This window comes from Mytilus galloprovincialis, chromosome 5 (genome assembly GCF_965363235.1).
Source record: "Mytilus galloprovincialis chromosome 5, xbMytGall1.hap1.1, whole genome shotgun sequence".
Classification (NCBI taxonomy): domain Eukaryota; kingdom Metazoa; phylum Mollusca; class Bivalvia; order Mytilida; family Mytilidae; genus Mytilus; species Mytilus galloprovincialis.
Genome location: NC_134842.1, coordinates 96,341,772 through 96,358,333, shown reverse-complemented (window position 1 = coordinate 96,358,333; position 16,562 = coordinate 96,341,772). Strand labels below are relative to the sequence as shown.

The 16,562-nt window shown below is 31.8% G+C and overlaps 1 protein-coding gene across 1 annotated transcript in view; it reads right to left on the bottom strand.

Moving 5' to 3' along the window:
• The window catches only part of LOC143076802 (uncharacterized), a 493,545-nt gene that overhangs the window by 5,618 nt on the left and 471,365 nt on the right, over window positions 1-16,562 (bottom strand). The window lies entirely within an intron of this gene.

Sequence of the window (16,562 nt, the reverse complement as noted above, 5' to 3'; positions counted from 1 at the left end):
ATTCTTTATAGAATTAAATACCAATTGTTCAGAGAACGATTGAAAGTCTTACCACCTCACATGTTTTTAATTAAGGTTTGAATGAACTTACATTTTACTCTGTCTAAATTGTGTTTTGTAGGCTGATGTTTGTCTTTTGATCTGTTTTCGTTTTAAGCAATGGCGTTGTCAGTTTGTTATCAACTTGTGGCTTTGACTATTCCTTTGGTATATTTCGTCCCTCTGTTATATTGATATGCAAAATCTCTTTCCCCTCCCCCCCCCCCCCCCGAAATATGTTTCGTTAAAAAGACTTATTTTACAAATATTCGGATATACATGTATGTAGTTTGTACTTTTCTCTGACACTAGGAGAAGGTCTACTTCAGCCGATTCAATTTGTTTATGTAAAAGATTTGGACTGATTTGGTCACAAAAGACTCTCAAATTAAAGTTTAAATATGGGAAATCTATCAAATATGCCAATAAAACGCCACTTTTCAGATGTTTTTGTCTATAATGGAAGTAGCCGCATTTGTATTCAGTCGCAACCTTTATATACGTAAAAGTATTATCATCAAATACAAAAACAGTCTTAAAGTTAGCAAAAATGCTAAAATTGTGAATATTTCAGTAATATTGCATGCATTTATGATGCTATTACCTGATACATGTGCATTGTATTGTCAATACAGCGCATATTTATGGAACAGAAGTATTCTACTTTTCCAATAAATAGCTAAAAGTTTACATTTTAACAAATATGTAAAAATGCTATATTTTGGGACCAAAACGGGGTCTTACCGGGCCTTGCGGTCATAAAACTTTCGAGCATGAATTTTGTACTCGGACTCAAATATCAACCAATCAAAATACTGGATTTTGTGTTTCGAGCATGATTTTTGTGCTGCGAGCACTGAGCAAAGTGTTATGACTTCAACCCCGGGCCTACTCCTTTGTTTTGTGACGTTAAATTTCCCGTTAAAAAGCACCAGTTGGACGATCATGTATTTAACTGAAATTATATTAAATATAGTATTACAGGATTCTTTGACAGTCAGAAAGAACAAAATTATAACCATATGATGTTAAAAAAAAAAAAAGACACGTTATACTTTCGGTGATTTGAACAATATATATTTTTTTAGCTTAAAGATATGAATATGTTTTCATTCCGCGTGAAGGATTTGATTGTCATCCTATCTATGAGTTACCACGCCTATTCAAACACGGCTATATGAGGGTCTGGATGGGGTTTGCTAAATAGTGAGTAGTGGGTAAAATTTGCAGAATAAAGGGTCAAAGAATTAAAAAAGAAAAGGGAAAGAAGGAAAAAAATGATATAAAGAATAGAGAATAATGGGCTTAGTAATGACGGATAGCTTTGATTGAATATATTCTGCGAACAATAAAAGCATATTCTAAATACATGTACATGTATCAAATTTTAAGTCAAATTTACACTTTTTAATTTGACGGATTTAAATGTGATTTTGCAAGGATACATTCAATTCCGATTATAAAATATAAATAAACAAAGAATGACAATTTGTCTTTAAGAAATGTCCTTGATTTATGATCAAAACTTAACATAGAAAGTCATTTACACGAACTGAGTTAGAGAATTCAAAAGAAGCAGTGTATTCGAAAATACCTTGTTGATTATCCATTATTTAGTGAAGACGCATCAAATAAAGATTTTAAAGTCTTTAGCTTGACTCGCTCATGGATCAAACCCATGACCTCCCGTCTCTACTACAAAGTTTTTTTTTCAATTTTGTAAAGAAATAAAGACAACTTTGATTTTCTTAATGTATAGGATATTGTTTAAGTAACATAGCGTTGAGAGAGGGATAAAAGAGATTGTTACCCTGAGAAGACATTGTCAACCAAAGTGAAGCAATTTGATAATTTTTAAAAGTAAATTATCCCCCTCGTATGAAAAAATAAACATCTGCCGCACATTCAAAATAAAGTAGTAATGTATTGTGGATTCTAAGGTGTAAGGTATATTATAATGTCGGTTTGTTTTTGTTTTGTTTTGTTTTTTTCCTTTTATTCTTATTTTGCATATTGTTTTTATAGAAAGATACAATTTCCTGTATAAAATAACGCTTCATATAGTTCATGCTTTCGAAGCATTTTACTGGAAAATTACGCCGCCTCAAGGACCACCCAAAATATCCTATATTAAAATCAAAGAATGCAAAATACATCATATAATCTTCACTGTACCCATCCTTATAACTTTCATATAATAATAGTGTATGGAAATGTTGTGCAGGACAAGTAGAATTTAAAATAGATATAGGAAGATGTAGTGTGAGTGCCAATGAGACAACTCTCCATCCAAATAACAATTTAAAAACAGTTAACCATTATAGGTCAATGTACGGCCTTCAACACGGAGCCTTGGCTCACATCGAACAACAAGCTATATAGGGCCCCAAATGTACTAGTGTAAAACCATTCAAACGGGAAAACCAACGGTCTAATCAATATAAAATAAAAAAGACGAGAAACGAGAAACGCGTATAAATTACATAAACAAACGACAACTACTAAAGCATATAAAAAATGCAACTGCATTATGCAAGTACTTACTATGAATTTCATGTAATTTTAAACATTAGAGTAAATACTTTTATTTTTTGTTAAATATTTCCCTACATGTAGTTCTAACATTTGTTTGAAACATTTCCTTTTTGCGGTATTAGAGTGATATTGACTAAGAACCTAAACTTAACCAATTTTATCAATTATGTACGTTTGACGTGGTCAATACGTTGCATATGGACCTTATCAGTTATATTGACCGAGAAAGAAGTCCGAGGTTAAATAAAATCTATCAGGTCCATATTTAACGTATTGACTAAGTGAAGTTTCTTTATTTTTATATTACATATGTCTAGTAAATCATGAATTATGGAAATGGACCTCAATATAATTTTTTTTTTTGTATTTTACATTGCAATTTGTAAGATTTTTAATAATAACAGTCAATATATACATTTAAAAAAACTATAAAGTCAATATGCTATATACATGTATCCTTTGCATCGCGTGGTCGTAATAACCAATGAAAAAGTAGAATGCTAAACCATATGTAATATTCAAAAATATTATTTTAAAATTAAAGGTACTTATAAAAATGATAATTAGTGTTCCGTTATTTTAATTTTTGTGTACATAAAGTTTCCGTTATTTAATCGATGAATTATACAAGGAAACTATTACGTTGCAGAGATGAATAAAGATTAATAAATTGATCAATTTCTTTTTGTAACTGTGCCATTTATATCACAAAACAACAGATGATATTAGACAAAGAAACAGCTTCATTAAAAAAAATCATAATAATCCAACCCTGGCAATATTGTTATTTTTTAAAAGAAATACACTCTATTCCCCAACTTTGATTTGCATGCACCTGCTAATTTGTAAATACATAAATAATCTATGTTATATATGTCGTGTACATGTTGCGATTTTGTACAGGTTATAACATGTACAAAAATATTGTACATGTTATAACTTGTATAATGCAAAAATACAAGTTATAACATGTACAAAAATACCTCGTACATGTTATAACCTGTACAAAATATTGCTTAAAAATGGTTTTAACTTGTACAAATTTGAAAACTAAAATTGCAACAGATGTTATTAACCTCAATATGTGCAAATGTTTGTACCTGTCCTAAGTCAGGAATCTGATGTACAGTAATTGTCGTTTGTTTATGTAATTTATACGTGTTTCTCGTTTCTCGGTTTTTTATATAGATTAGACCGTTGGTTTTCCCGTTTGAATGGTTTTACACTAGTAATTTTATAACTTGTTGTTCGGTGTGAGCCAAGGCTCCCTGTTGAATGCCATACATTGACCTATAATGGTTTACTTTTTTTAAATTGTTGTTTGGATGGATAGTTGTCTCATTGGCACTCACACCAAATCTTCCTATATCTATTAAAGGTGTCACTGTATCGGTTATGATAAAGTTCAAGGTTGAAATGGTGCACCATTGCTTAAAATAAATACATTGAAGGGTTATTATTGACAACTCATAATAATCCGGCAACCTACAAAGATTTAGCAGGAAAATGAAAGTTGATAAGATAATAAATGAGAATATATTTTTGACTATCCTAAGACCCTCATTAGACACCCTCTCCTGTATTCCTTACTATGTGACCATTTAAAGAGGGGCAGGACCTTTTTGTGACGTCGGGATCAGGTATTTTTAAGCTGATAGCCAGGATAGATTTCTCTACAAATAAAATTGAGAATGGAAATAGGTAATGTGTGAAAGAGACAACAACCCGGCCATAGAGCTGACAACAGCCGAGGGCCACCAATACCTGCTTTCAAAGCAGAGGATATATTATATCTAAAACATCAGAATGACATTCGCCTCATGCAATGAATGATTATAGCTTACAATTTATCAAAAAAATAATAATTTGAGGTATAAATTTACACAAGTCATACTGAAGGTAAAAAATGTTGAAAAGTAGATTCAAAGATATTTATAATGAAGCGTGGTCCAATGAAAACAATTTCAGCTCTCTCTTGCTTTTACAGATTAATCATATGAGACATTTTTAGTTTTTGCATGCTATAAAACGAGGAGTATTACGCAAAATATTAAGGAATTGTTCTTAAAAATTTCAGATGAATTTAGTTACTAGTTACTAGTGTATTGTCATCTAGGAATTTTAAAGATAACGTATGCTTAAAGTAAATAAAACAGAAAAGAAATTATGCTTTAAGTGTCGCACTGATGTAAGTTATGACGGACTGCATAAAACATACAATTACATGAAAACACACATAAGTCATGAAGAATATATTTCTGAAACTTTGTGATCATTTTCCTGTAAAGAAAAAACATGTTCTGGCCTATTGATTGTTGTTCTTTATTCATTAATAAATTTTAATGTCTATTTTACTTCCTTTATATTTATTTTAATTTTTGTTAAAGTTAACACCATTTTTAAGCAATATTTTGTACATGTTATAACATGTATGGGGTACTTTTGTACATGTTATAACTTGTATTTTTGCATTATACAAGTTATAACATGTACAATATTTTTGTATATGTTATAACCTGTACAAAATCGCAACATGTACACGACATATACATAAATAAAAAAATAGAAAGTAAATGAATGTGTGCTCTTATTTATAAGGGACACCAATTGCCTCAGCATTTTGAAAATAAAAGAAGTATCATGTCAATTATATTGAATAATCCGTTTCATTGACTTAGATCACATTTAATATATATCTGTCAAACATGAATAAGTATGTATGCTATTAGATACGTCATAAAGGTAACGGTATAATACTAGAGTAATGGACTTGTGTTGTGTCGTTACACCACTGTCTCACGTTAGAAGAGCCTTGGCGCTGTCAATCATGTTTAATCTTGCCTTATTTTTCTGTACCTGTCCAAAATCAGAAGCCTATAGTTCAGTGGTTTTTCGTTAAATTTTAAATTAAGTCCGAGTCGTTAGTTTTTTCAATTGATCATGTATGGTTGTCATAAATGCTTACACCCACCATTTTGAACTATGGTGGATAGTTGTCTGATTAGCAACCATACCATATCTCCTTATTGTTATATTGTGATACAGCACAAAATTGAAATTAAAATAAATGAACAGTACACTCGTTGGCTTAGCTACTTTTAAATCATGGTTTGATGTTTATGTATCTTTTGAATATTTACGATATGTAGTTTTTGTTAGAAAGTCTGTTTCGTGAGTAGAGCAGTGTGCAATTTACTTTTGAAAGAATTACTGCTTAAATCTTTTTTTGTAAAACTATTGTTACAGTAACTATCACGATGAATGTAAGCCAACAGGTGAAATGAATATTAAGTGATTCGATTCTGAGGTTTTTCATCTTATTACAAGTTGCACTTTGTATATACAGCTGTTTCACCAATTACACCTCTTTTGGAGAGATACATAATTATGGAACGCCATAACTGTCTTATGTGATAGTATTTATTATGTGATGGTGGGTTTTGCATTATATGATGTGGGTTTGTTATTATATGCTGTGGGTTTTTTATTATATGCTGTGGTTACGTCATTATACGCTTTTTCTTTATGATCACTCTTCTTTATTATGATCACTCTTCTTTATTATTACCATTCTTCTCTATCATGATGTGGTAAAACTCCGGATTCCAGAATACCGGCATCTATTTCACTTTAGTTACCGACGAAAATGGCCATCTCTGCTAATTGATTTACCACCCACACAGGAACTTTTTAAGCTTTATGATTATGCTTTTTTAAATACTTATTTTGGGCTTTATTAAAGTTATAATATACTGAACAGCAAAAAGGGGGTAACAACAGGATCAAAACTAATATTGTAGCAATACTAATTTAGTATGCAAAATAATTCTGTATCCACAATAATGGTGTGTCCAATTTTTTACTAAGACAAACACCTGTCAAGTTTCAGCAGCCAGTGGAATCTGCTGTTTCGAACTGCTATTGTATTATTTTCTTGTCAGCTATCTTGCATTTTAATTTTATATTTTATGTATTTCTTCTCTTGCAATTAGTTTAAAGTATGTGAAATGTTGAGTTAGATATTGTTTTTTTTGCACTCAAAAGTATTAATAAATGTTTTCTGTTGCATCATGATGTTGTTTTCAATTGGATCAAAACATGTTTTTCTGAGTTGAATTATTTAAAAGGAAAAGTTTAACAGAAAACAATCCATATTAAAAAAAATTCCACACCGACAACCAGCCAATTGCTAACAAATTAAGAACAAAACAAAGGACAGGATAAAGGACAAATACTAGTAGTCACTGGCTTTGAACAGTCGATGTCTAGGTTAAGTGATTGCAGTATTAAGCCATTTTATTACTGGTATATAGTATATACATGTGTACCAAATTCCAAAAATGGACACTTGATTATTAGACTCACACAAACGAAGTTTCACCGTGTCCGTGGAAATTTTGTATCGGAGCATATCTCGTATATCATTCAGCCTTGACCAAACTTGATTTGTGGATGCATCATTAGAAGGCAATCTGTCAGAAACCAAAACTTTGTCACTATGACATTGAGTTTGACCTTTGACCATGCTGACCTCTATCATATCGGTGCTTCAGGTCATATACAACTCGTACCAAAGGCATGTCTTGAACATAGGATCACTAAACTTTTGTAATTATCTGCTTAATACTGAATGATGGGTGTATAAATAAGCAAACAATATCAATATAAAGGAAGGAATTTTCTTTCACCTAAAAAATTATTTCCAGAGGAACATGTTTCCCAATATTAGCTCATGTGTGACTCTTTGTTTCAGCTGTTTGTTTTTTTTGTTGTTGTACAAAATCATGGATACCTCTTCCTTTTTCAATGAGTCAGTTACGTGTACATTTTTATCAGTAATGTACAAATAAACTCATCATAGATACCAGGACTTAATTTATTATATACGCCAGACGCACGTTTCGTCTACAAAAGACTCATCAGTGACGCTCGAATCCAAAAAAGTTAAAAAGGCCAAATAAAGTACGAAGTTGAAGAGCGCTAGCATTGAGGATCAAATTTCCTATAAGTTTTGCCAAATACAGCTAAGGTAATCTATGCCTGAGGTAGAAAAGCCTTAGTATTTCCAAAATTTCAAAAATTTGTAAACAGTAAATTTATAAAATATAAATATAACCATATCTGTGACAATTCATGTCACAACAAAAAGTGCTGACTACTGGGCTTGTGATACCCTCGGGGAAATAAATCTCCACCAGCAGTGGCATCGACCCAGTGGTTGTAAATAAGCTCATCATAGATACCAAAACTTAATTTAGTATATACGCTAATTAAACATATATATTTGTTCATCAAACCAGCTTTTATTAGAGGTGTTTTATAAGTAGACATTTGGTTCATTATATACAAAGTAACTAAGATATAATAATTACAATCAGTATTAGTGATATTTATTCTAGTTGTATCTTTCTACAATTTCTGAACACCTTAGAAAATCATCTATTCCAAAGTTATTAATTAACATAGAAAGAGGTATAACTCGTGTCTTTTTCATTGAATTTTTAAAACAGTTTATCATGGGCTTGGAACGCATTAACAACAAATAATCATGACAGTTATTTATGATGATCGAACAAGGAAATACTATTGATAAATAAGGAAGGAAATAATTATTTGTGTTATAAAGGTCATACTATTCACTGTTATATATTTCACAAAAATATCATATTTTATAAATAAATCAGACAACAAATCTAATGACCAATCTGAAACAATGAAATGCTATATTATTATATGTTTAACATAAACGAAGACAAATCTGTACTGTAAATATTTTGACAACCCGTTCAAGATATGGCGGGTTGTCAAACTATTTTCATTTAGATATACGTTATAGAATATATTTGTTATGCCATGTATTATACCAGAACAGGATGCTGGTTCCAGAAAAAAAACAAGGTGAGGGGAGCAAAAAAAAAAAGGGGGGGGGCTGCAGTAAGTGTCCATACTTCAAAAAATGGCCAAGAACTTTTTCCGACGATATTGTGCGTGAAAAAATCCAATAAAAAAGGGGGAAGGGCTTACGAACTCATCATCCTCTTGACCACCCTCGTGATTCCTATAAAGGATGTTCTTTTTGCGATCGACTTCAGAATTTATTTACGTACAGTACATGTGCCAGTTGTCGTCGCTGTATCAACTTAGTAGATCGTTATGGCAATGTGGTATCTCTTTTAGCCAATCAAATTTAAATATAGATCTCTGATTTCGTTATACTACATTATGTAGTATAACAAATCAGAGATCTATATTTAAATTAAATTGTTCTTTTTATGTAAACTTTGTATTTATAATAAATTGGATAGTCTTTTTATATTGTTATTGTTTATATAATTATCGCAATGATTGAACAAGGATGCAAGTAGATTGATTAACTCAATGATTGACAGTTGCCTAACGTTCAGTGGCAAGTATTTCATGTATGCAAGTAAGAGTTAGTTGAAAGGATTGATGACAATATAACAGTCGAAGTCAACAGTGGAGAAAAAGAAGTTACATTTGGTAGATTATATATGAACAGAAGGGCAGAGCTAAAGGTTTTTTTTAATTGTTTTTAAATGGAAGGCTGGTTAGTTCCCAACCCCACGTAGACATGTTACGATATCCATTGGCATTACTCAAAACCAAACAAATATAAAGTATCTTTTTCATAAATTTATCTTGAGTTTACTATAAAAAAGAAGATGGGTATGCTTGCCATTGAAATAACTCTCCACAAGAGACCGAAAAGACACAGACGTACGGCCTTCAACAATGAGCAAAGTCCATACCGCTTAGTCATCTACAAAAGGCCGAGACATGAAAAATATAAAATAATTCAAACTAGAAAAACCAACAGCCTAATTTATGTACAAAATAAATTATGTAGCACAGCAACAAACGACAACCATTGAATTACAAGCTTCTGACTTTGGACAGGCAAACACAGAGTCTGGAGTGGTGAAACGTGTTACATGTAGCGGGATCAAAACCTTCTCCTAACCTAGGACAGTGGTTTAACAGTACAACATAAGAACAAACTATACAAATCAATTGAAAAAAGTTTAACTCGTAAGATGGATACAAATAGAAATCAACTAACAAAAACACAGAGTGGACGTGGACATGTACTTGTACATCCCATCAACAAAAAGACATTAAGTACAGATCTGAGAGTACTCGCGGTTACTGACAGCTAGTTCAAAGCCAAAAACAACTAATAAAAAAAACATGCATCTAAGACTAAATCATCAATCAGTACACATCCAACATTAATGGATTTAGCGTAAAGACGTCATAAACAGTCAGAGAAAAACATGACCTGGTGCAATGTATAAGGTACAGATACAGATTAAAGAGCCATGAATGTGCATAAAAAAGTTATATATATATATAATAACAAGAATTATTATATTTTGCTTTTAATTTACTGATTTACTACCCGTTTTTGTGAGAGTTCGTCTTTAATTTTCGGTGTAGTGTTTTGGTAACTGTTGTTTGACTTCCTCGTTTTGTTTTGTGTCAATGGTCGTGACTTTTTTATAACTATATATGTGTACACCATTCTCATGCACACAAATACTCTTACTAATCATAATGCATATAACACCACAAAGAATACTCAAAATTGAACAAGGAAAAAAAAAACGGAAATGAACTAAAAAATAAATGTACTCCCCTCTGTTAATCAGACTTTCAAATTGTCATAGCTATTCCAGGCACTTTATATAGTTATAACGCTTAACCTAATGTACATGTTGAAATTTATTTAAAGGGAATACAGGATTTCAATTTTCAAGGGGGAGGATGAGGTTGATCAACTTTCTGCTATAGAAAATTTACACAGGGTTCAAATTTTTGGCAGTTAAATTTTCCATATGACACCGATGTTATGTAGCCATTTTACCTTTTACCCTATGTCAGTTGTTCTTCACAAAGGGGGAGGGGGGAGCGATAATTGGCATAATCAAATTTTTCAACCGCGGAAATTTCGAATCATTGCCATTCTTCCCCCGCGCGCGGTAAGTTGACAATGCGTATACATGAAGCCACTTTTCCATAATGCCTATATTTTACCCACAATATGGATTATATATATAAACATATAAATTGCACAGTCATTTATTGCATATATCTTCCGAGTTTTCTTAAAAAAATATTTATCTCTGGAATGCTAAAAAAAATCTGTTTTTCGTCTTGGGCTGAATAGAAGAAAAGTAAAGTACGAATTAGGTTCATTTGACGACACGCATGTCACGCATGGGGTCGTGTGGTCGGGGAATGCGATAGGGGCCTAGATTTTGTTACAGGAGTGCAATTTACATTCGAAAAATATTCCCATTCATATATTGACTTTAATGTTCAGTGGTTGTCGTTTGTTGATGTGGTTCATAAGTGTTTCTCGTTTCTTGTTTATAGCTTGCTGATTAGTGTGAGCCAAGGCTCCGTGTTGAAGGTCATAATTTGACCTGTAATGGTTTACTTTTACAAATTGTGACTTGGATGAAGAGTTGTCTCACTGGCACACGTACCACATATTTTTAACTATTTATCCAAATATCCGACCTATTCATACTTAAATTACAGACCAAAAACTATTAACAATGGACTTTGTCAGAAAAAAATGTCAAGCTTTTCGGAGGAAAACGTGTATCCGTTAAAAGGGATATTTTGTTTGTTTGGAAATGGCCCGAGGTAATACAAAATATATACAAACCTATCAAATCAGTAGATTCAGATCGCTTGAACCTTATAAACGCTAGGAAAAGCACAAGACCACAAGAGGATCTTAGAATTATAGATAATGGCTTCCGTTATTTAATGTTACATCGAAGTCACATTACATATCTTAAAAAGACTTTGTACTTGAATGAGACAGAATTATGAACCTACAACAATGTATCTTTTACAAGAGACGGGACTATACACTAAAGGGTGCTGAGAATTTGTGTGTGTCATGATTTATTCAAAAGCAAACATGGTCAAACAAGAAGACCTTAATTTATTTCTAGGATGTCATCAATTTGCAATGCTCTTCAACTTTGTACTTGTTTGGCTTTGTAAATATTTCGATATGAGCGTCACTGATGAGTCTTATGTAGACAAAATGCGCGTGTGGCGTACTAAATTATAATCCTGGTACCTTTGATAACTATTGATAACAAGAATGAGGTGATAATTAACTATCATATGTTTCAAACATTCCTACAAAAACTGTAACAATTCGGCGAAATTCTTGTGTCATATGGGCTTCAACTAGAACAGGGGTTTGACCATTGGTCCTTAAGACCTACTTGTATTGGGGTCTTTTTATACTGACTACACGGTTTGGTTTTTACACGATGTTGAAGACCGTATGGTGGCCTATAATTGCTTACTACTATTTACTTTTAACTCTGGTGGCTTTACTCTTTTAAATCTTGTCTCGTTGTCAATCAAACCATATCTCCTCATTTATAATCACTACACATATCAAGGGTTCACGGTGGAGAATGGACGTGATCATGGATAAATATTTTCCAACGGACGTCTCCAACGTTACTACAAGGTGGAAAAATTAGCATCTCTTGGTACTAGGAGGGGGGGATAAAACTGATGCTGGTTTTTTTCGCCCAACACCCATTACCTTAATTAAAAAACACAAAAAGAGGAATAATTTGTGAATTTTTAATGATTTAAAACAAAATCCTTACTCATTAACTGAAAATACAATGTTCTAATATAAACATAACATTTGATTATGACAATTAAATAAAAAAAAAGGAAATACTATTATAAATGAGGAAGGAACACATTATTTTTTAGTCATGGATACACTGTTAAATATTTTACAAAAATATTTTTTTTTTTTTCAATTGATCAGTCAAACAATGTAAAGGACCACTACCACTCGAAATAATATTATGATGTTTGCCCACACCACGTGAAATATCACCATCGTGCATTTTTAAGGTGGTATGGCAGTCTAAAATAAAAATGATAGAATTTGTTCATACATTTACTTTGCCAAAACGTAGTATCTATTGATATATGTTGAAAAATGTAATAAAAATGATAGGTCACCGCGTATTTTCTCAAGCTACAGGACGTGACAAAATGACACATTTTGTATGGATTATACAGGAAAAAAACACCATTTAGTGATTAGAAACTAAACAAAATGATAGAATTGTTAAATACTTAAGGAAAAGATAGCTTTCAGACAATGCTTTGAGAATATCAAAAGAAAAGATAGGGTCACCGTACGTTTTTTTCTGACTAAACGAGGAAGGAACACATTATTTTTTAGTCATGAATACACTAATAAATATTTTACAAAAATATTTTTTTTTTCAATTGATCAGTCAAACAATGTAAAGGACCACTACCATTCGAAATAATATTATGATATTTGCCCAAACCACGTGAAACATCACCATCGTGCATTTTTAAGGTGGTATGGGAGTCTAAAATAAAAATGATAGAATTTGTTCATACTTTGCCAAAACGTAGTATCTATTGATATATGTTGAAAAATATAATAAAAATGATAGGTCACCGCGTATTTTCTCAAGCTACAGGACATGACAAAATGACACATTCTGTATGGATTATACAGGAAAAAAACACCATTTTGTGATTAGAAACTAAACAAAATGATAGAATTGTTAAATACTTAAGGAAAAGATAGCTTTCAGAAAATGCTTTGAGAATATCAAAAGAAAAGATAGGGTCACCGTATGTTTTTTTCTGGCTAAAATACAAAATAGGAAAATTTCATGTAGAATCCTTCAGAAAATGCACTTTTTTAGAGTTACCTCCCCTTGAAATGCCAATTTAATTTTTTTTTTTAAACAACCAAAACTAATCAGCATTTGCAAAAATATTAATATTTGTAAGTTATATTCTTATAAATTGGTTCTTTTAAATGAAAATTCACATTAAATATCTGCATTCCTGCATCACATTTTGCTAACTTGATAGAAAACATGGACCTTTGGTTCTCTGTTTTTTACAATCCAAGATGGAGGAAGACACCCATACCACCTTAAATGACTAGACATACTGACGTGCATTTTCAGTGTCACTCTTAAGTCTAATGATGTTATAAGTATAAGAGATTTAAATACGAGAGATATTATTAGTTACATAGTGTGCACTTGACCTAATACGGTATATATTGGGACAGTAAATTCCATATGGGGTGAGAGCGAAGCTCGAACCACCATATAGATTTTTTTTACTGACCCCATGCATATATATATCGTATTACGTAACTAGCACACTATGTAACGAATCTATCTTACCGACTATCTTAATGTGTGATATTTAGACTAGTGACCTATCAAAAATGAGCAAATCTCCAACACCGTTAACATTAAGAAATTACTTCCATTGATCCTACAAAAACAGATGCCAACATAACAACTTGTTAGCTTTAAATGGTTTTATGAATTTACTTCAATCTTCATCATCAATTTCTTCGTTTGTTGAAACCTTTAAGATTTTTTTCTCAGTACCGTTTTGTTTTATAAAGGGACGTACAACATGTAATACCACTTCTAACCGTGTATTCTAATAATCCCCGCCTCCCATACAAGAAACTGAACTGAACCCTACTAACCTAATATAGAATTTTCACGGTTTACACGCGGACGCTTTCAATCAATCCTATACATAGAAATGTATGGTAATTTATGGTATATATATTTGCAAGTATTGATCAGATGTAAAAGTGGACAGGAGGGGATAAAATACAACATTAGGAGTAGAACTTGTAAAAAGTCTATGCATTGACTATATATTATACTCAATAAGAAGCCCCTACCCTCCTCTTAATCCGCCTCTGATCATAAGCAAACATATTTTTTAAATTTTTAGTACTTATGTCAATGAGTAATGTAATTTTAACTGTACTATGTGTGAGATTGAAGGCGAGATTACATGAATAGTCAAACAGCTATTTTGACGTATCTGTGAATAATGCATTCCTCTATTAGTCCCAGGCCATATTACCAAAACTGAAAAGGCCTATCTTGGAAATCCACATTTAACATTCTTTTTTGCAATTTTGAATCAATAGCTTGCACTTCTCTATCTTTTATTTAATAGATTTTTCACACCAACAAGAAACGCTGAAATCTGGTATTATAAGTCACTGAACTGTGAACAAGGTTTCATCATAAAAGTAATATTTATTCTTTAATTTTGTCTACGAAATTGTAGGGGACAAACTATAATTTGACTTTGGCATATTGATTTCGCACAGTGTTGTCTGTCCATCGCCGCAAGTGCCGCAGGGATTGTAATAGTAATTGTTTTTGTCCATCTGTCTGAATCGAATTGAAATTGTTTGACCAAAAGCATAAGCTTAAACCAGTTTTAAATCATTTTGATTTGATTTTAAAGGCCACGAGATATGAAAATATTCAAATTGTTATTTTTTTGTTCAATCATTATATATAATAATTAATGAAAGTGAAATTGTGAAATAATAATTGTGTGTAAGCAACCAACTTGATACAAGTTTGTCAAGATATAGTAAGAAACATCGCTGCTGAATTATTCACTTGCAAGTGAATAATTCAACCTCATTGAATCCGTATTCATGTATCCTTCAATTTAACCCCTTAGCTAGACATGGTTCGCATGCATTCTGCTATTAAAAGGAAAAGAATGTAAAAAATTGAAAGTGAAACAAGGATGAATCATTGGATTTACTGATTCGATCCACAAAATATTCATTCTTATAAAGGTAACAACGATGATGAGCATACTTGTTAACTAACAACATGAAATAAAAAAGACTAGAAAAAAATTCGATTGCACGTGGTCATTATCTGTTTTAAATTTATATTTACTGGAACACACCGCGAAAACGTGGACATTTAGAGCTTGGTTGAAAGTATGAAAACCGTTTGTTAAAGATTTTATGACTGGAGAACTTCAGGAAAGGTATCAAAAGTCAAAGGTACTTGGTGGCAGAGCAATTTATTTTAGCCCTCCACTTTTTTGCAAATCCGCTAAAAAAAAGTTCTATTTATTTTCCATATACTGTGAACACGCATATAAATTATTATAATCTCTATATAACAGAAGAAGAAGAAGGAGAAGATATTTTATTTTCCAATTATGGGCCCCAAAGGGCATAAACGTTAGAACATCAATAATTTGCATTACACTACAAACAATGAGATAAAAAAAGGATTAATGAAAACTATTTAAGTTCTTAAAGAATATATAGATAAAGAATCTATATTTTTTTTTATATAAATATCGTATGCATTTTAATGCAAAGGTTGATTTAGATATCAATAAACAGCCCAAAAGAGAGAGAGAGAAAAAAATTAATATAGATATTCATATCTAGTACACAATAAGTTGGATCAAATACACATATAATAAGAAGCCAAAAAGAAAGTAAAAGTTAAGCATGTAATAAATGACCGCAGTTTATGGTAAACTTGGAATTGATAGCCAGCAAATACAATGTACACTTTATTCATAGTATGTTTATGTTCATACATGTAGTATACAGATATAGCAAAAAAATATGTCCTGTCCCCCAAGTCCAACCGATGACGGAAACAATATATGGACGCCTTTATTATCGTTTTTCTCCCAAAATAACCCAAACGGAATAATCATAAGCAAGGATGACCAATGCGACTATGCATGGTACCTATAGGACACAAAGGCATGATGATTAATTTATAGTCGAAGGAAAAAAGCGACACACAAAATGAGGTCGTCTCGCTTAATAGTATAGATGCTTTTATCGGTTATATGACCGTCGGCATACTTCGGAGATCATCTCGATGGTTAATATAATGACGTCTAAATAAAAATACACACGAAATGCAGATACATATCATCCACAGTGTAGATACTATTCTGTACGCTATACGGAAGTCGCGATTTTCGAAGCGATGATTTCCAACTGGCTAACAGGACGGTTTTGCCTACGGTAACTTTTCTCATCATTTGTTTACTCCTACATCTACAATGTGCTTTGAACATCTTCAAGGTAT